The following is a 21,654-nucleotide window of genomic DNA, read 5'->3' on the forward strand; positions in this document are numbered from 1 at the left end:
GGCCTATCAGGACACCTCAAGACTACACCTGCACAGTAATTTGCACACCTGGGGCAGGGTTGAGCCTCATAGTCAGCCAGCCTAGGGGTTGATCCCAAGTATGAAAGGGCCATAAGCAATCAAGATGCAATAATAACAGGAGGGTCCAAACACCCCACACAAGAGACATTCCTAGAGCACCCAGCCCAGAAGATCAAGGAGACTGCACCACTGGGAACCACAGGACAACTACTATAGAAAGCCACCCCACCAAGACTGGGGGTCATGGCAGTGCTATATAAAGCATAAAAAAACCCCAAGAAACCAGAGACAGTCAAAATGGGGAGCCAAAGAAACAGGCCCCAACTGAAAGAACAGGAGCAGATGCCAGAAAAAGAGCAACATGAAGTGGAGGCAAGCAATTTATCAGATAGAGGGTTCCAATCAATGGTTATAAGAATGCTCAAGAAACTTAGGGAAAACAACAACGGCATGAATAAGGATTTAAAAACCATGAAAAATAACCAGGCAGAAATAAAGAATGCCATATCTGGAATACAAAATTCACTGGAACAAATAATCAGTAGGTTGGATTAGGCAGAGGATTGAATTAGTGAATTAGAAGACAAAATTTAAAAAAATCACTTAATCAGAACAGAAAAAAGACAAAATAATTAAAAAGCAGGAGGATAGTTTAAGGAACCTTTGGGACAACATGAAACTTAACAACATCTGCATCATAGGGGTCCCAGTAGGAGAAGAAAGCAAACAAGGGATAGAGAACTTGTTTGAAGTAATAATGACAGGAAACTTCCCTAACCTGGTGAAGGAAAAGGTCACACAAGTTCCGGAAGCACAGGAGTCCCAAACAAAATAAAAACAAAGAAATCCACACCTAGACACATCATAATTAAAATTACCAAGATTAAACAATACAAAGAGAATTAAAAAAAAAAATACTAGTGTTTTAATTTTTTTTTACTCTCTCTCTTTTTAAAAATATATCTTTATTGATTTCAGAGAGAGGAAGGGAGAGGGAGAGAGATAGAAACATCAATGATGAGAGAGTCATTGATTGACTGCCTCCTGCACACCCCTGACTGGGGATTGAGCCTGCAACCCAGGCATGTGCCCTGACTGAGAATCAAACCTTGATCTCCTGAATTCTAGGTCGATGCTCAACTGCTGAGCCATGCCCAGCCAGGCAAGAGAAAATCTTAAAGGCAGCAAGAGTGTAACAATCAATTACCAACAAAGGAGTTCCCATAAGGCTGTCAACTGATTTCTCAACAGAAACAATTCAGGCCAGAAGGGTGGCATGAAGTACTCAAAGTAATGAAAAGCAAGAACCTGCAACAAAGACTGCGCTATCCAGCAAGGTTATCATTTAAAATAGAAGGTGAAATAAAGAGCTTCCTAAATAAAAGAAGACTAAAGGTGTTCATTACCACAAAACCAGCATTGCAAGAAATACTAAAGAGTCTGCTTTTAGAAGAAAAAGAAATTGGGGGGGGGGCATAGGGATTAAAAATGGCAATAAATAAGTACCTATCAATAATAACCTTAAATGTAAATAGATTAAATGCTCCAATAAAAAGACACAAGGTAGCTGAATGGATAAGAAAACACAGCCTATATATATGCTGTCTACAAGAGATCCACCTCACAAAAAAAGATATGAACAGGCTGAAAGGGAAGGGACGGAAAAAAATATTCTATGCAAATGGAAAAGAAAAAAAAGCTGGGGTAGCAGTACTTATATCTAACAAAATAGATTTCAAAACAAAGGCCATAGCAAGAGACAAAGGTCACTACATAATAATAAAGGGGCCAATACAATAAGAGGATATAACCCTTATAATGTATATGTACTCAATATGTGAGCACCTAAGTATATATAAAAAAACTTTTGGTGGGCTTTAAGGGTGATATCGACAGCAATACAGTCATAGTAGGGGATTTTAACACTCCAGTGTCATCAATGGATAGATCTTCCGGACAGAAAATCAACAAGGAAACAGAAATCTTAAATGACACACTAGATGAGGTGGATTTAATTAATATTTACAGAACATTTCATCCCAAAGCAGCAGAATACACATTCTTCTCAAGTGCACATGGAACATTTTCAAAGATAGACCACATGTTAAGACACAAAATAAGTCTCTACAAGTACAAGAAGATTGACGTCGTATCAAGCATCCTCTCTGACCACAATGGCATGAAACTAGAAATCAACCACAATAAAAAAGATAAAAAATACACAAACACATGGAGGCTAAATAGCATGTTATTAAACAATGAATGGGTTACCAATGAGATCAAGAAATAAATAAAAAATTATGTGGAGACAAATGAAAGTGAACACCCAACCACCGGAAATCTATAGGACATAGTAAAAGCAGCCCTGAGAGAGAATTTTATAGCATTACAGGCCTACCTCAAGAAGCAAGAAAAATCTCTAGTAAATAATCTAACCCTACTCCTAAAATAGTAGGAAAGAGAACTGCAGGAAGAGCCCAGAGCATGTAGAAGGAAGGAAATAATAAAAATCAGAGCAGATATAAATGACATAGAGACTAAAAAAAATACAAAAGATCAATGAAACCAAAAGCTGGTTTTTTGATAGGATAAACAAGATTGATGAGCCTTTAACCAGACTCATCAAGAAACAAAGAGAGAGGACCAAATAAATAAAATCGGAAACAAAAGAGGTAACAACTGACACCACAGGAAAACAAAGGATTGTAAGAAAATATTATGAACAACCATATGCCAACAAAATAGACAACCTGGGTGAAATCAACAAATTCCTAGAAACATTCAATCTTCCAAAACTTAATCAGGAAGAAGCAGAACACCTGAATAGATCAATAACAACTAATGAAATCGAAGTAATAATAAATCTTCCAGCAAACAAATGTCCTGGACCTGATGGCTTCACAGGCGAATTTTACCAAACATTCAAAGAACTAACACCTATCCTCCTCAAACTATTTGAAAAAATTCAAGAGGAGGGAAGACTTCCAAGCTGTTTTTATGAGGCCAACATTATTCTAAAACCAAAACCAGATAAAGACACAACAAAGAAAGAAAATTATAGTCCAGTATCTCTGGTAAATATAGATGTTAAAATCCTCAACAAAATATTAGCAAACCAGATTCAGTAATACATTAGGAAAATCATACACCATGATCAAGCGGGATTTATTCTGGGGATGGGAGGCTGGTACAATATACGCAAATCAATAAATGTGATACACCACATAAACAAAATGAAAGATAAAAATCACATGATCATATCAATAGATGCAAAAAAAGCATTTGATAAAATCCAGCACCCATTTTTGACAAAAACTCTTAGGAAAGTGGGAATACAGGGATCAAACCTCAACATAATATAGGCCATATATGAAAAATCTACAGCCAATATCACATTCAATGGGAAAAAACTAAAAACGTTTCCCTTAAGATCAGGAACAAGGTGGGGATGCCTGCTTTCACCACTCCCACTCAACATAGTACACCGGATATTCTAGCCATAGAGATCAGACAAGAAGAAGGAATAAAAAGCACCCAAATTGGAAAGGAGGAAGTGAAACTGTCATTATTTGCAGAATACATGATATTGTACATAGAAAACCCTAAATATCCATAAAAAACCTACTAGATTTAAAAAGTGAATTTGTCCTGTATCCTGTAACTTGCATTTAATAAATGCAAGTTACAGGATACAAAATCAACATCAGAAATCCATGGCATTTTTTACACACTAATAATCAACTCTCAGAAAGAGAAACTAAGAAAATAATCCCATTTACTATTGCAACAACAAAAAAATAAGGTTCCTAGGAATACATTTAATCAAGAACGTAAAAGACTTATACTAGAAGGACTATATGACATTGAAGAAAGAAATTAAGGAAGACACAAACAAGTGGAAGCACATACCATGTTCATGGATTGGAACAATGAACATCACTGAAACGTCCAAAGCAATCTATAGATTCAATGCAATCCTATTAAAACACCAATGGCATATTTCACAGAACTAGAAAAAATGTTCCAAAAATTTATATGGAACCAAAAAAACACACAAAAAAACCCCACCGCCAAATAGCTGCAGCAACGTTGAGAAAGAAGAACAAAGTTGGAGGTATCACAATACTGGATTTCAAACTATGCTACAAGTTCATTCTAATCAAAACAACCAGGTACTGGCATAATAACGGGCATGTAGATCAATGGAACACAACAGAGAGCCCAGAAATCAACCCACACCTTTATGGTCAATTAATATTTGACAAAGAAGGCAAGAGCATACAGTGGAGTAAAGAGAGTCTCATCAATAAATTGTGTTGGGAAAATTGGATGGATACATGCAAAAAAATGAAACTAGACCACCAACTTACACCATACACAAGAATGAATTCAAAATGGGTAAAAGACTTAAATGTAAGTTGGGAAATCATAAGACTTGGAAAAGAAAACATAGGTAGTAAAATCTCAGACATCTCTTGCAGCAATATTTTTGCCAATATGTCTCCAAAGGCAAGGGAAACTAAGGAAAAGATAAATAATTGGGAGTACATCAAACTTAAAAGCTTCTGCACAGCAAAAGAAACCATCAACAAAATAAAAACAGAACCTATGGTATGAGAGAACATATTTGCCAATGATACATCCAATAAGGGGTTAATTCCCAAAATATATAAAGAACTTAATACAAGTCAATACCGGGAAGACAAACAATCCAATTTAAAAATGGGTGAAGGACCTGAATAGACACTTCTCCAAAGAAGACATACAGATGGCCAATAGACATATGAAAAAATACTCATTAATTATCAGAGAGATGCAAATAAAAACTACAATGAGGGATCACCTCACACCTGCCAGAATGGCTACTATCAGAAAATCAATGAACTACGAGTGCTGGTGAGGGTGTGGAGAAAAGGGAATCCTTGTGCACTACTGATGGGAATGTTGATTGGTGCAGCCACTATGGAAAACAGTATGGAGTTTCCTCAAAAAACTAAAAGTGGAACTGCCTTTTGACTCAGTAATCCCACTTCTGGGAATATGTCATAAGGATCGTGAAACACTAATCACAAAGAAAATATGCACCCCAATGTACATAGTAGTACAATTTACAATAGTTAAGATCTGGAAACAGCCCAAGTGCCCATCAGTAGATGAGTGGGTAAAAAAGCTGTGGGTCATTTTACACCATGGAGTACTATGTGGCTGTAAAAAAGAAGGAAGTCTTACCCTTTGCAACAGCATGGATGGACCTGGAGATTATTATGCTAAGTGAAATAAGCCAGTCAGGGAAAGACAAATACCATATGATCTCACTAATATGTAGGATTTAATGAGCAAAATAAACTGATGAACAAAATGGAACCAGAAGCATGAATACATGGAACAGGCTAAATGATGCCCAAGGGGAGGTAGGTGGAGGGGTGACTGGATAAAGGAGGTGAAAGAAATAGCTAAAGAACATATATGCATACCCCATATGGAAATGGACAATAATTTGGTAAAGGCCAAGGAAGTGGTAGGTGGGGGAGGGTTGAGGTGGGCAAAGGTGGGGTGGGGGAGTGGGAAGGGGGACTCCTGCAATAATGTCAACACTAAAAATTTTTTAAATAAAAAAATAAAAGATTCAAAACAAGCAAACAACACAAAAAAAAACCCACTGTGTTTTGAAAAGCTTTCTGTAAGCAATTGTGTAGAGAAGGAATCTGAGATGGGTAGATAAGAGACTGCCGCAGCAGCTCAGGTTCTGCATGGGGAAACAGCAGTGCCATCTGCCAAGGCAGGGAACATGGGATGATGAGGAGTAGGCTTTTGGTAAATAGTTAGGAAATTCAGAAAATAAGAGGTAAGCTAGAAAACCAATTTAAATAAGCCACATAAAATATAGAAATACCTTGAGCTTCATGGTCTAAAGAAGAGCTTTGTCTCAGGAGTGAATCCAAGGAGTAATTCATTTTCCATGTGATTGCCTTTTATACCCATCACTCCTCTCAAACACAATCTCTTTATTTGTTCTAACCCTGAAATTTCTACTATTTCAACACTTCCCAATTACAGTTATTTTGAGGAACCAGAGGTTTCCAGAATGTTTACGATGAGTTAGGTCATACCTAACCACAAAGAAGAATAGTAACCCTGACACAAGCAAGTCTTTGTGTAATTAAGAAAAAGATTAACTGGATACTGGCTGCATGGGCCAGCACATAGGTCCTGCTGTTTCCTCCCTTCCTCTCTTCAAAACTCTTCTGCTTGGTTCAGAACTTCAGAGATGGTTTTTGAACATTAGTTCCCCATTTTCTCAGGTTTCTGGCTTTCTGAATAAAGCAACATTTCCTTTCCACCCAACACTTGTCTCTTAAGTATTGGCTTTCAAGTGGTGAGAAGCTGGGTTTTTCAGTAACAGTATGTCAAAATTAAAAAAACATTCACTCTTTTATCTAGGCATTACACTTCTAAAAACTTATCCTAAGGAAATAAGCATGGATATATGGAATTTTAGGCAAAAAACAAAAAATAAGCCTTGCTTCTTATACAGTTAAACACTGGAAACAATGTCAAGATGATGCAGTAGATGGATGCTGCATTCACTTCCCCCATGACCACATGAAAATTAAAACTAAATCAGAGAACAGTCCACCTGGATAAACATCTGAAGACTGGCTGAACAGAAGTCCTATAACTAAGGATATAAAGAAGAAGCCACCTTGAGACTGGTAGGAAGGGCAGAGACATGAAATGGGCTGGTCCTACACCCAAAGGTGAAGGTAGAGAATCTGGAGGGATATCTCAGCTGCAGAGGTACCCCCCTGAGGAGCAAGGAGTTTCAGCCCCATGCTGGGCTCCAGTGCAGGAAGAGGAGCCTACATAACATCTAGCTGTGAGACATCCAGGTGGGATAGAAGGCTGCTGGAAACCCAGGAATCCTCTTAAAGGGTCAGCTGAAAGACACTCGCTTGCAGACATTCACCTTGGAATCTAGCAGAGGCTTGGGTCAGGGGACACCAGCGACACGAAGGAAGAAACTGAGTTGTGTGGCTTTGGGGTGAGAGCTGGAGGGACGGCTGCCATTGTTCCTGTGTTGAGCCCTTTGCCCAACAAGACCAAACCTAATCTGCATCAGCCTGGTGAACTCTACAGCTCCACTCTGATGAGTCCTTGAGACCCAGCCCAACACAAAGGTCCACAGGCACCAGGCAGGTGGCAGCCAGCCTCTGTGTACTCTTAGACTTTCAGTGGCTGCGCCTAAGGGCAGCCAGCAGGTCGTGGCAGGTCTCAGGGTGCCTGGGGCCTTTTGTTGACCTGCCCCAGGTTGGGTACTGGTGGCAGCCAGTCTTGGTTTGCAATGTGGCCCCAACCATGTGCATCCAAGCCTGGCAAAGGCAGCTACCAAATGTGGATTGCTTTGTAGCTCCTAACAGGTAGTCCCAGGCTGGTCACAGGCAATATCTGACATGACCTGCACTGAAGTCCCTTCCAAGAGGCCCCAGAACCAACACACCCAGTGTCTGGATTCAGACCATAGCAGAGCATCAAGCAATAAGTTCCACAAGTGGCAAAGGCCAAACAATATCTCAACAGTCATGGGACCCCACTAGGGTGAATCCCACTCTGTGAGGTCAGCCCCCATACAGCAACTCAGATACTGTCTTGTGGCCAATCCACACAGCCAGCCAGCCTGAGGGTCAATCCCACCCTCTGATGTGCCAACAGTAATCAAAGCTCAACACGAGGTCACACACAATCCGTACAAGGGACACTCCTGGAGAACCTGGCTCAGGTAATCAGGGAAACAAAAACCATAATATGATTTCACTTATATGTGGAATCTAAAGAACAAAATAAACAAACAAAACAGAAACAGACTCATAGATACAGAGAACAAAACTGAAGGTTGCCAGATGGGAAGAGGTATAGGGGGTTGGGTGAAAAAGATGAAGGGATTAAGAAATACAAATTGGTGGTTACAAAATAGTCTTGAAGATGTAAGGTACAGCATAGGGAATATAGTCAATAATATTGTAATAACCATGTATTTTGACAGGTGGGTATTCGAGTTATTGGGAAGATTACTTCATCAGTTATATAATTGTCTAGCCACAATACTGTACACCTGAAACTAATATAAAATAACATTGAATGTCAACTGTAATTGAAAAATAAAATTTAAAAAAGGTAAAAAAAAAATGGAAACAATCAAATCCACCCAAATAGTGGATTGGTTAAGTTAAATATGACATGTACAGTATTTAAGGCACAATTTCAGCTTCTCCTTCCACTTCATCTCTGCTAGTTACCATTGTCTACACACAAATGTGCCAACCAAAATTTCACGGTAGCTTGAGATGAAGAACCTAGAAGGTGATTGGGGGTCAATCACACTTCTTCCCAGCTTGTTCTCTTGTTTGTTCCTGAACCGCATTTTCCATATATGCCGATCTCTGGATCCTGGTCCTCTGCCTGACTTCCGGGACATACTGCCTGTCTCCCTTACTACTGTTGCCCAAATCTGCTTCAAGATAACTTGTCCAAGCCTCTTCGCTTGTAATTGATCACTATGGCTTGGCTTATCTGGACCTAACTGCTCCTGTGGGTAATTGTCATTTCCTTTGGGCTGTCTAGTCCTGGCCAATTGGTTTGTACTTATAAATAGATAAAAACAACAACAACAACCCAAAACAAGTTATTTAATATTTGGGCCTGTTGTTCCAGAACATCCTTAGGGGAGATTGCATTTCAATTTTGGAGGCCTGGTTGTTCTCCCCCAGTCCTGTTATAGAAGGGAGAGTTTGGGACAAAGGAACTAAACTACTCTGCATTAAAATGCAAAAGGTTATCTTTCTTGTGGGCAGGTGATGTCTCTGGGAGAAGAGGTTAATATTTTTCTTCTCTTGATTGGAGCCTATGGAGAAAGAGTGTTGAGGCCCTGAAGATAGGGCCAAGGAAGAGCCATGGATTGAAGGTGGGTGACAGGTGATACCCTTGCTATAAGCCACATGGGAAGTTGGGGAGGTGGTCAGCAGGGTACCCCATGTGGAAGGACACAGGCAGACACATTTAAGGAGCAGTGAGATCAAATACCTAATTTGAAGTTTTTCTTCACAATGTGATAATTCCCTATGTGATCCTCGGTAAAGTTTGTGTCAGCCATGCTTTGGAGAATGGAGGCTTGAGCAGTTGTTTGTGCATGAAGGGCTGGAGAAAGAAGCTCAAGGTACCAATCAGAGGGAGAAGTGACGAGCAGCAACCTGGGAAATGTAAGTGCTCTTTGGTTATCCTACATACTTAAGGAAGAGTCAAAGGAAAGTGGTATGATTGTATCTACTTGATGGTATAAGGAGGAGGGACTCAGAAAGATGGGGACTTGGGGATGTTTGGATTCTACTCTTAAGCCAATTGCTGCTTAAAGTGGGCTTCCCAGCTATGGTTCAGATTGAGGAAACCCAGAGCTAGGTTCAGCATTGGCACACATGGCAGTTGTGTGCATCAGAGTACCGTTTCAGATGATCTTTATTTTTGATCAGTGGACTCCAAATCCACCAGTGGAAGGGTAGATTTCTGTATCTAAAGAATAGATGGGTATTTGGGGATGAGGTGCAAGAATGGTATTTTCAGGCCATTTGTATAGACTCCAGCAAGGAAGAACACTCATATTATAGATTTTGTGATTTATTGCTTGATGGTCTACATAAATTGGTGTTAAAAGTAATCTCACTGAGTTGAAAGAAAATAGACATTTGATCAACAAACACTTAAAATAGAACATTCTAAGCATTATCCCAGTTTGGAGTTCTGGAGTTTTCAGCTTAAATTTCTATACTTAGACATTTAGAGATTCTAAAGACCACTTTTACATAAAAAGATGGGCTATGATGATCTTAACCATCTCATCTCGGACAAGCTTGATAAAAGAATGAATAATTATTATTAAGTCTGGTGAGCTTTTTTATTTCTTTTTAAATATATCTTTATTGATTTCAGAGAGAGAGGAAGGGAGAGGGAGAGAGAGAGAGAAATATCAATGATGAGAGAGTAATTGATCAGCTGCCTCCTGCACACCCCCTGCTGGGGATCGAGCCCAAAGCCCTGGCATGTGCCCCAACCGGGAATGGAACTTCAATCTCCTGGATCATAGGTCGATGCTCAACCGCTGAGCCACACTGGCCGGGAAAGTCTGGTGAGCTTTAATGGAAGTTTTCTCATTCAGTTTCTTTGGGCCTCAGGTTTTGCCACTATTGACTTCAGAAGAAGAGTTAGTTCAATTATTTGCTGGTTTAATTACTTTAAACTTTTTATGGAACCATGATCAATTTAAAGACTAAGGCTCTCTGTAATTAGTCACCTTCTAACTATCCAGGGGCTTAAATGATAAATTGTATATTGATGGCACCTCTCCAATCAAAAACAACTGATGACTTCCTGTTGCCTTTTGCTCCTAGCTCTAAGTAGAAGCCAGAGCAATTGCTTTTAAGTGCAAATCTATTCTTCCATCACTCTGGAGGAAAGCAAGGGCAGTGAGCAGTCAGAGATGTGTTTGTCCCTGAAGGGACATTTGGTAATGTCTGAAGACATTCACCAAATTGTGGCACCTAGTGGGTAGGGTCGACGGATGCTGCTAAACATTCTACAATGTACAGGACTACACTCCACCCCCAACAACAAATTAACTGGACCAAATGTTAATAGTATGGAAGTTGAGGAATCCCTATGTGTAGAGGTTACACCTAGGAGCCCTCCAAAACACCCTAAATTTAAGTGACTGCATGTTCCTATGAGGCAAAAGGGCTCCCTTTTTAAATCTGTTTAGTGAGAAATCTGATCTACCCTGTTGATCACTACATTCCAGGGTCTCACACAGAGTCCACACATAGTAGGTAATCAATAAATTTTTGTTGAATGAATTAATACAAGCCTGATGCTTTCATTAAGTCAATGATACTAACACATGAATAAAATTTAACCCCCTCTTTTTCCCTGTAGAAATGTGTCAGGAAGATGTATATATATATTTATAAGATGTATAAATTTTATAAGATGTATAATATATATATATATTTTTTTCCCCCCAATGGCTGTGGCTTTTATTCTACTATGAAATGCAGGTCTGACAGCAGTAAAATACAATGACATCTTTCTCTTTATCTTGGCAAGAATAATTCCAGCTACCAAGGATTATTTGTGAATAAATTATTTGTGAGTAAATTAAGAATATTTGAAACAACAAATCAGGAATATGAGAATGTAGACTATTTCTAAAAAGGAAAAACCATTTAATCTGATCAGTTTTGTCCAGAATATCTGATTTGGGGTATTTGAATTTCAGTTTCTCTTTTCTTGCAGTGTACTTCCTGTGCTACTACAGAACAAAACTTGATGGGTCAGTTTCTGGACTGTAACTCTTAAGTTTAATTTTTTTGAAAACTTATGTTTTATCAGAGGTCACAGTGATAGCAACCAGGGTTTGTTTCCCTGATTAGTTCTTTGTTAATTCATTTGAGATATTGCAACATACTTACTATGAGAACGTTTCTGTAAAAGAGCAAACTCTGGGGCAAAGTATATTTAATTTTCTTAAAACAAGAGCAGCAACCACAATAACAGCTATCAAAATCTTTTCCACTCTTTAGGCCATTCTATCTGCTGTTGTTCTGGCTCCATTTTCCCCAACCCCTAGGCAATAAGAGAAAACCAGATTTTTACAGGGAATATGAAAACATCAGTAAGACAGCAAAAACAATATTTTAAAATAATATTTAAGAGAATGCCTTGTGGAGTCAATGGTTTTTTGTGTGTATGTGTCCTCCATATGTTCTTGTGTATGTGTGTTGTGTCTGTGTATGAACCTTTCTTGACTGAGTTACTAAACTTTGAATGGAATTTTTTTTTAAGTGCACAGAAAGGGATTAAGTTTCAGGGACTATGAAGTGAGGAATTTGAACTATTGAATTAATGTGTGGCTGTAAAGACCATTGTTTAAATACAATTGATTCAACATATTTTATTGTGAAGAAATCTTTCCATTTGTGAAAGCTCAGGGTGGTTATAATTTATTCCCTAAATCACTCTACGTAAAAGAAAAGTATTGTTTGTAGCTTTTCTCATAAGCATAAAATAGCCCATTTGTGTTTCTTAGTTAACTAGCAAATGATTATCCATTGGCTATATTGCTCTGCACCAGATGTTTGCTAAAAGCAGAATAAAGTGGATGGATGCCTTATTTGAATACATCTGGCAGACATTTAAAAAACGTCCATGCAGAAATTGTGTATGCACATTTAACAGACAGAATAGATTCTAGGTAGTTCTTGCTCTTTGAAGCTATATTTAAATATGGAATTGTCATGGACCTCAAAAGGAATGCAGTTAAGTATTTCAGCAGAAAAGGTGTAGTTACCCTCTTTTGATTTTGTTACGGAACAGAAAGAGTTCATCCACTGGGTGCTAACCCAGCCAAACACCACACACTAAGAATTGCAGTGGAGAAATATTGGCTATTTTATTATGAATGGCTCCATCCAGGAGAATGCGAAGCTAATGCTCAAAAGCCTTAACTACACAATGGCATGTGGGTTACAGATTATATAGAGCAAAATGACAAGAAATGGTGGGTTAGGAGTTTGGGATTGTGCTGCAAGCTTATTTGTCAGAGGTGAGGTAAGGGTAATGAATCATTTCTTCAGGTCTTGAGGACAGCTCTGAGGTCTGTTCTGGTGTCCCTCTGTCTGGTTTCATGAGACTCAGGAACTGAAACATAACTTGGGTCAAGGTGTTATCTTTAGCCTGCCAGAGGTCAGGACCTTGTGATTATTAGTCAGGTTTGGGCTACAGTCTTCTGCTGCCTTGGGGGTTGCTGATTATCTGGGGAAAAGTCTGGGTCTCTCTATATAGAGGATATTATTTTAGAGCTAGGATTTAAAACTGAATTTAATCGAAGTCAAAAGGACCCTCGATTTCAATAGTCTCATTTCACACCAGAGGCTCTTTTTCAGATGATCAAGTCTTTCTTCAATTCAGAGAAATTTTCTTCTATTATTTTCTTGATTCAGTTTCCTCTCTATTCTTCTTCTGAACATGTATTCGATAGATATTATGTCTCTTGCATTTATCTTCCATATCTCCCCTTGATTCTTGTAATTTCCATATTTTTACATTTCTGTTCAATGCTCTGGTAAGGATTGTACGGCTTGGTCTTCCAATCACTAATTCGATCTTCAGTTTGTCCATTCTGATATTCACCTTTTATAATGAGTTTCTTATTTTTACAATCATGTGTTTATTTTATAAGAACTCTTTATTGTTCTCTCGTTGATATTTTACATAGCAACTTTTACTTGTTTTATGAATACTGTAACCTAATCTCTTTGAGAAAATCACTTGAAAAATTAAATGTTTTTTTTTCTTGTTTCTTCCAGGATCATTCACAATGCTTCTTCATCTTAGTGCCTCTCTTTCATGTTATTGTGTTTCCTCTTGTTTGGTCATAATAAGTTCCACATGAACAAGACTGGTTGCTGGTGTTGGGACGTGCCCTTGACTGCAGGGTCACTTTGTCTATGATGGATGCTCCTCTATCCTCTTAACCCCCCAATCTAGAATGAACACCACAAGGCTTGGAGACCATGGAACTCTTAAGAAAGCTTTCAAACTCAGCTAAGGTGAGAGGTACTGGTCAGGGTACAAAAATAAGGGGGGATTAATGTGATCATACATACTTTCATATTACTGCTTTAATATTTAAAGAAATCTATAGGTAACAGGACCTACAGAGAGAATTCAGGTTTACTAGCTGTCATCTCCCTTTAGTAGAACTTTAGATCAAACCACCTTCAGACCACTCTTTGTCTCTAGATTGCTCTCCTTAGATCAGCATCCATTGCTAGTCCAACCAATTGTGGCCAGGGGTGATGTGGCTACTTAGTTTTCAGAAGAGACCACAGGTGTGCTGGTCATTATTTGGTGTGGCTTCTCATGTATAATGATATTTTCTAAGAATTGTCACCATCTACTTTTCATATATATTTTTTTCTTTTTGTGTGGCTTTGCCTCACTTAGTTGAACATAGACCATTAAGCAGTATATTTTGCTGCTGTCTCAGTGATTTTATTTTTCATTTCCTTTCCATTTGTATATTTTCATCATGGTTGATAAACTAAAGTTCTAAAACTTGCTTTATGAAATTAGAGGAGAGAGTGAGAGAGAGAAAACAAAGAGACATGAATTGATTCCAAGTCATTGCTGAGGCTGGGCCCTGTGGAAACATCACCTGTGGGCTCATCTTGGCCAATGATGACATTCACAGGACTGGTTATCTGTAACCCATTCCACCATTCTTTTAACGTTGTTTCTGTAAATGATGACTTATTTACTAATATGTGACTGCAGATAAACAGCCTGTTTACTTAAGAATTCTAGGAACTAACCTCAAAAGAAGCAGACTTCACAGTGGCCAATTTTTCTCAGTGGTTAGAGCGTTGGCCTTCTGAGCAAAAGGTTTGATCCCTGGCCCCCGTCAGGGAGTGTGCGGGTGGCAACCAATTAATGAGTCTCACGTCCATGTTTCTCTCTCTTTCTATCCCTCTCCTCCCTCCCTTCCACTCTCTCTAAAAATCAATGGGAAAATATCCTCAGGTGAGGAATAAAATAAAAAAAGAAGCAGACATTTTGGTTTTGGGAGATTTGCTGGCCTTCAACCAGTTATCTGGACAGACTGCACTGACTTTCATGACGTAATCCCCTCAGTGGAAAACTCTCCAACCCCTCCTTTCGATTACTTTGCTCTGCTGTTTATCTTTCATCTTCTTCCCTCCTTACCAAAACCCCCGCCCCTGCCCAGTTGTGAAGATGGTGTTCGCAACAGTAGTTTGCCATCTTCTCAGGCTGCCAGCTCTTGAATAAACCTGCTTTCTTTCCACCAGCCTTTGTCATTCCAGGCTTTTGAGCCGCAGGCAGATGAACCTGGGTTTTGCATTACATCCAATTTGCAAATCTTGATTTTTATTAGTGCACCCAAAGTTGACTAGAGTCCTAGGGACTGACTCTTACTAACCCTAGTTATAGGAGAATGAGGAGTTAATCATAAGTTTAATTTAATTTACACTTATCAGAATTTTATGATTTCTGGTGTCCATAGCAGTCTGATATTTAATTTAGACCCTTTTCTGTATCAAAGTGCCTGAGGAGGCAAGTCAACAATACTCACTTGGTTGAGCCGTGCACTTTTCCTTCCTTGGTATCCACAAAGAACATTATCCATTTTCTGCAGTTTAACATTCACTATATAATGTAGTTTGCAAAGATTTTCAAACCCTCTGACTATGGTTTCATTCTTTGAACCAGTATTATTCTTTTTTCCACCAACTAAAAAAAAAAAATTGCATAGTCTCAGATGTGTAAAAGGTGGGAAAAGGAATGGTTAAAATCAACAAAAGAAATCTTCTAAATGTGAGAAAGCACTGTGCTAAGGACTGTGTATATGGAAGAATAAGATGTTGGGGGAATTTAACTGAAAATAAAACCTTCTCTCAATCCAGAATCCTCTCCACAGAGGTAAGAGAGAAGTAAGTCACTTTAATTATTGAATAAGCTTTAAACCAGAATGTGATGTACATCACAGGCAATCCCCTAAGAGGCTGTAAGGAAAATCTCACCCCTAAAGAAATCTCATCCCTCATATAGCCAGGCAGACAAAGCCCTGTGACAGTATGGCTGGTAAGTCAGATGAGTAATGGGATGTTGCTTGCTGAGTGTGGAGCTAAACAGAGCAGATTTGATGGGCATTTACCAAGACTTCCGGAGAGCTGGATGGAAGTTCCTGCTCCCATACATTGGATACTTCTCTGCCATATTTCACCAGATGCGAGATCTGCCCAGGACTTGCGAGATGGTCTCTCTCCACTTCTTTTTCTTTGTTCTTCTTTTAAAATTCCAAAGTGACCATCTTCCTGTTGTTGCAACACTCAGATACATGACAACACATTCTTGCTTGGCCATCTTTCCCATGTAGTTCTTACGAGAATTAAATTTGAGTTCCTGTAACTCGTAAGATAGCAGCTTACTCATGGCCCATCATGGCTTCCTGAAGTATCCTCATAGTCCTGAGACCATGTCATAAGTCTTAGAAATCGATCGTTTTATCTCTTCCTTAGCATGGGTCCTTTGTGCAGAACTCAGTCATTTTCTGTGGACTTTGCTAGTTTAACTTTGAGAGGTAATCTGTGTGTCCTAGTCCTGGGGGTTCCATATGCTGCTCCAATGTGCTAATAACAAGGATTAGGCCCATGAGTGTATGGGGCTAATCATGTCTAAAATTATCAAAATCTTAAGGAAAATAATTGGTGGAAAGCTGGGTGGAAGAAGGAAGCTGTTTAGGAATAAGATGAATGAAGACAAAAAAAATGTCTGAAAGCAAGGTTGAACAGGAAACAAGGATAGAGAAGAAAAGCAAGATAAAAATGTAAAAACTGAGATGCAATGGCAGAGGGCACAGCTGTGCACGTTGTGAACTGCTCAATGATGCCATATGTAAGAAGGCTCCATTCACAGCACAGACATTGACATTTTGCATATTTATTCTGATAATTGCATAGCAGAGGACACAAAGTTCTTCACTCTAATGAAGTCAGTATGATTATAACATTTTTCTGACAATGAAAATAAAGTGTGTAGAAGACACTTCTCCTTGGGTCTCACATGTTTCTTTACATTTTGCCAGCAGCGGCATGGACTGTTTTATTTCAGATTTTCTTTACAAGGATATATATATAGCAAACAGCCTTGGAATAAAGGGCAGGCTGGTTTACTGCCCATTATAAAAGATTTATGTCCTTTGAGTTCAGGGTTTCTCTCCTGTAATAAAACTTACTACATGTGCAGATGTCACCTGGCCCTCTTCGCATTCTTGTGGGAAAGGGAACTTGGGATCTTAGTGCAAGAAATAGCTGACACTCTGGCTACTGCTATATCTATGAATTATAAAGTCATTTGTTTCTGACCCAGGAGTCCCGTGTCTTCTGCCACTATCCATCAAAGTGTGGTAGGCAGCTTGTTAGCTTGCGTGGAGCGTAACATCACAGGCCTTTCTCGGTTCTTGACAAACTATCTTGAAGAGGAGCGTTTTTCTGAATAGAAAAAGACATTGTGGGCTATCAGCAGCCAGGAAGGAGGTAAGTGCAGAGCATATATGCGAAGAGGAGAGAAGGTGAGGTAAATAAGAAGGGACAGTGTTTTATTAGACATGTTGTTTCTCATTTTCCTACAGTTGGGCCTCTCACACCTTCAAAGATGAATGCCGACAAGCTTAAAGGAGTGTAAGACCCTCAACACTGGTTATCTAATAAAGTCACTAGGGGAAAGTATTCAGAAATCTGATGCCCTGGCAATTCCCCAGATCAATGAAACACACTGTCTAGGGGTGAGACCCAGGCATCAGTATTTTTTAAACCTCCCAGGAGATTCCATGTGCAGCCAAGGTGAAAGCCAGTGATCCAACCTAAAGTTCTGAGATTCATTCACGATGTTACCGCCCTTGTGGGTGGCCTGCACTTATCAATCCCCTGACTTACAGGCCAGAATTTAAACCTTGCTCCTTTCCCTGATATGCACATGACTTTGTGGAGACCCCATGGTTTCTATAGTGCTATTCTGCTCTTGCTGGGTCTTTGCTTGGGACCCACAGATCCCTCTAGAAGCTTTCTTATGTTTCCTTACATTTCTACCATTTGTCTGATTTCTCACAAGCTGTGTTAGGTTCTGTTGGTGAACAAGTTAATTCTTTTAACACGCTAAACATTGAAAAAAATGTGGGGCCCTTCTGCCCTTTCTTCCCCCATGTAATAAAAATGAATATTTATGAAACACTTACTGAATACCAGGAGCTATTCTATTCTAAGAGCTTTACATATATTAAAGCAATGCTTGATTCTCACAAAACATCACTGTCCTCTTTTAGAGATGAGGAAACTGAGGCAATGAGAGCTGAATAACTTGCCTGGGATTACCCAGCTGGTACATGGCACAGCCAGGATTTAGAGACAGGCAGTCTGATTCCAGAGATCATACTAAGCCACACTAAACAGTAAAATCAGAGTGAAGAAGTTGGAAAATGGGATTTTCCCCATAGTGTCTACTTTAATGGTTTTCTTTTGAAATGTTAAACTCTTTCAAAAAATTTTTTCTCATTATTTTCATTAGCAGATGCCATAATCACATAGCTATTTCCACTGTGGGAATACCTAATTCAACACCTAGTTAACTCATAGCAGACTTCCTTGATGCTGAGTGCTTGGGACACTGCCACCTGTATCTTTCGGTATAGAGAATGAATCTGCTTGATGAGGTTTTCGCCAGCAACCCAGCAGGGTCTGTCTCCCAAAGCCCGTTCACCAGTGTGGGCCCATCGAAGTGTTCCTTTCTTGCAGTTAACTGAGCATTGCCTTGTCTGGCTTCAGGCCTGGGGTTTCAGACCCAAGACAGCCTTGGTTCCTTTCCTCATTGGAACTAACAATACTTAGGCCAACTAGGGAAGCAACTTACTTGTTTGGAGCAGTGGTTCTCAAACTGTGTATGTATCAGAGTCACCCAGAGGGCTTGCTCAAACAGAGAGTCGGGGGCCTGACCCCAGAATTTCTCATTCAGAAATCTGGGGCCCAAGAATTTGCACTTCAAATAACTTCCCAGGTGAGTCCCATGCTGCTGGTCCTGTGACCACACTGAGGCTCATAGCCTTAGACCTGTGCTGCTGCAGTGCGGCCTGCAGCCCAGCAACATCAGCATTACCTATGAGCTTGGTAGATACGCAGAATCCTGGTCAGACCTATGGAGTCAGAACCTGGGTTTAACAGGTTTCTCAAAATGTGATTTGTATGCACAGTAGAGTTTGAGAAGTACTGGTTGACATCATGTGTCTTGTTCCCAGTTAGGACTTTTAATGCAAAAAAAGGATAAACCTTATTTGACAGCGATATCCAAAATAGTCACCACATTAAACTGTATTCTGGCCACAAAAGAGACCAAATAAGATTATATGGGTGATTTGGGGAAAATCTATCACAACAAAGTTGGAGGGATCACACTACCAGATATCAAGTTATACTACAAAGCTACTGTAATCAAAAGAGCCTGGTACTGGCACAAGAACAGACATATCGATCAGTGGAACAGAACAGAGAACCCAGAAATTGACCCACGCCATTATGGTCAATTCATATTTGACAAAGGAGGCAAGAACATACAAAGGAGTAAAGACAGTCTCTTCAAAAAATGGTGTTGGGAAACTTGGACAGGTACATGCAAGAAAATGAAACTAGACCACCAACTTACACCATACACAAAAGTAAACTCAAAATGGATAAAAGACTTAAATGTAAGACATGAAACCATAAAAATCCTAGAGGAAAACATAGGCAGCAAAATCTCAGACATCTCTCGTAGCAATATGTTTGCTGATACATCTTCTAGGGTGAGAGAAATGAAGGAGAAAATAAACAAATGGGGCTGCATCAAAATAAAAAGCTCCTGCACAGCGAAAGAAACCATCAACAAAACGAAAACAGAGCCCACTGTATGGGAGAACATATTTGCCAACAACACATCTGATAAAGGGTTAATATCCAAAATATATAAGGAACTCATACAACTTAACAAAAGGAAGACAAACAATCCAATTAAAAAATGGGCAAAGGACCTAAATAGACACTTCTCCAAAGAGGACACACAGGTGACCAAGAGACATATGAAAAAATGCTCAGCATCATTAATCATCAGAGAGATGCAAATTAAAAGCACAATGAGGTCTCACTTCACACCTGTCAGAATCACTACCATCAACAAATCAACGAACTACAAGTGCTGGCGAGGGTGTGGAGAAAAGGGCACCCTAGTACACTGCTGGTGGGAATGCAGACTGGGGCAGCCACTATGGAAAGCAGTATGGAGGTGCCTCAAAAGATTAAAAATTGACCTGCCATTTGACCCAGTGATCCCACTCCTAGGAATGTATCCTAAGGAACCTGAAACATGAATCACAAAGAACTTATGCACCCCTATGTTCATAGCAGAACAATTTACAGTAGCTAAGATCTGGAAACAGCCCAAGTGCCCATCAGTAGATGAGTGGATAAAAAAGCTGTGGCACATTTACACCATGGAATACTATGCAGCTGTAAAAAAGAAGGATATTTTATCCTTTGGAACAACATGGAGGGAACTAGAAAGTATTATGCTAAGTGAAATAAGCCAGTCAGAGGAAGACAAATACCACATGATCTCACTTATATGTGGAATATAATAAACAAAATAAACTGGTGAATAAAGTGGATCCAGAGACATAGAAGCATGGAACAAACTGAGGGATCTCAGAGGGAAGGCAGGGAGGAGGGAGTGGGTGGGGAGAGATTAATTAAAGAATTTATATACTTATAAGCATAATCCATGGACATAGACATTGGTATGGGGAAAGCCTGGGGGTAGGATGGATACGGGGTGGAGGGGATCAGTGGGAATAAAAAGGGGACATCTATAATATTCTCAACAATAAAGATAAAGAAACTTAAAAATAAATAAATAAATAAATAAATAAATAAATAAATAAATAAATAAAAATAATAAAATTGTTACCCCCCAAAAATTAAAAAAAAATAGGGGAAAGAGGGTGGGAGGTATACACACACTCTGTATTATCTTAGCAATATTTCTGTAGACCTAGAATTAATCTAAAACTAAGTTTATTAGAATATATGTCTACATTCCCAGAAATTAAAAAAATCTTGAAAAATTGGGGGAAAAAAAGATTATATGGATGATTTGGGGAAAATCTACTACAACTCACTCCAAATGGCTCAGTGTTATGTACTTCTAACAGAGGGAGGTAATGTCTTCAGATCAATAGCAATTTAAAAAATTGTTAATATGTACATGCTCAATGCAGCCTAATTCCAGGCAGTGAGGTCAGCAGAAATGAGGTTTTTACTCTATTAGTCAAACAATGCCTGGCATAAAATGTACACTCAATTTAAAGGTTTGAATACTTTGAAAATCAGCCAGTTAGAAATGGAAACTGTTAGTTCTGGGTCACTGATGATAAGAGGTGGGGAAAATGGAAAGGTATTTTCAGTTACTTTTGCATTTTGGGGAAAAAAGACAAGCAGACAAGATTAAAGTATATCACATTTGTTTTTTTAAAAGTGAAAACAAATTACTGGTGTTATGGTTATTTTCCCCTAAGTCTTGATAAAGGTTTTTGGGTTTTGAAAATCAAAGGATGAATGATCAAATAAGTGTCCAAACACAGTAAGAGAAAATAATTTGCATGTGTCAGTAGATTCTGACATGCTGTGTGAGAAAAATCAAGCTATATTAACAAAGCTGCTACTTCAAAGCAGAAATGTGGAAAATTGAAGCATTTAATAACAGTTTCCAAAATATAAAATCTAAGTGCTACAGAAGTCTCAAACTTAATAATCAAAATAGCTATCATTCTTGAGTGCTGACTGTGTTCCAGGAGCTAAGCTAATTGCTTTATCTCTGATTGGCACAATGTCATTAATCTTCACCAAATCTTCACTGTTGTATTTTTTATTTGTTTGTTTGGATTTTGCAGGTGAGGGAACTGAAGCTCAAGGAAGCTTAAGAATGTATGAG

Source organism: Miniopterus natalensis, chromosome 2, assembly GCF_054644295.1.
Source record: "Miniopterus natalensis isolate mMinNat1 chromosome 2, mMinNat1.hap1, whole genome shotgun sequence".
NCBI lineage: Eukaryota > Metazoa > Chordata > Mammalia > Chiroptera > Miniopteridae > Miniopterus > Miniopterus natalensis.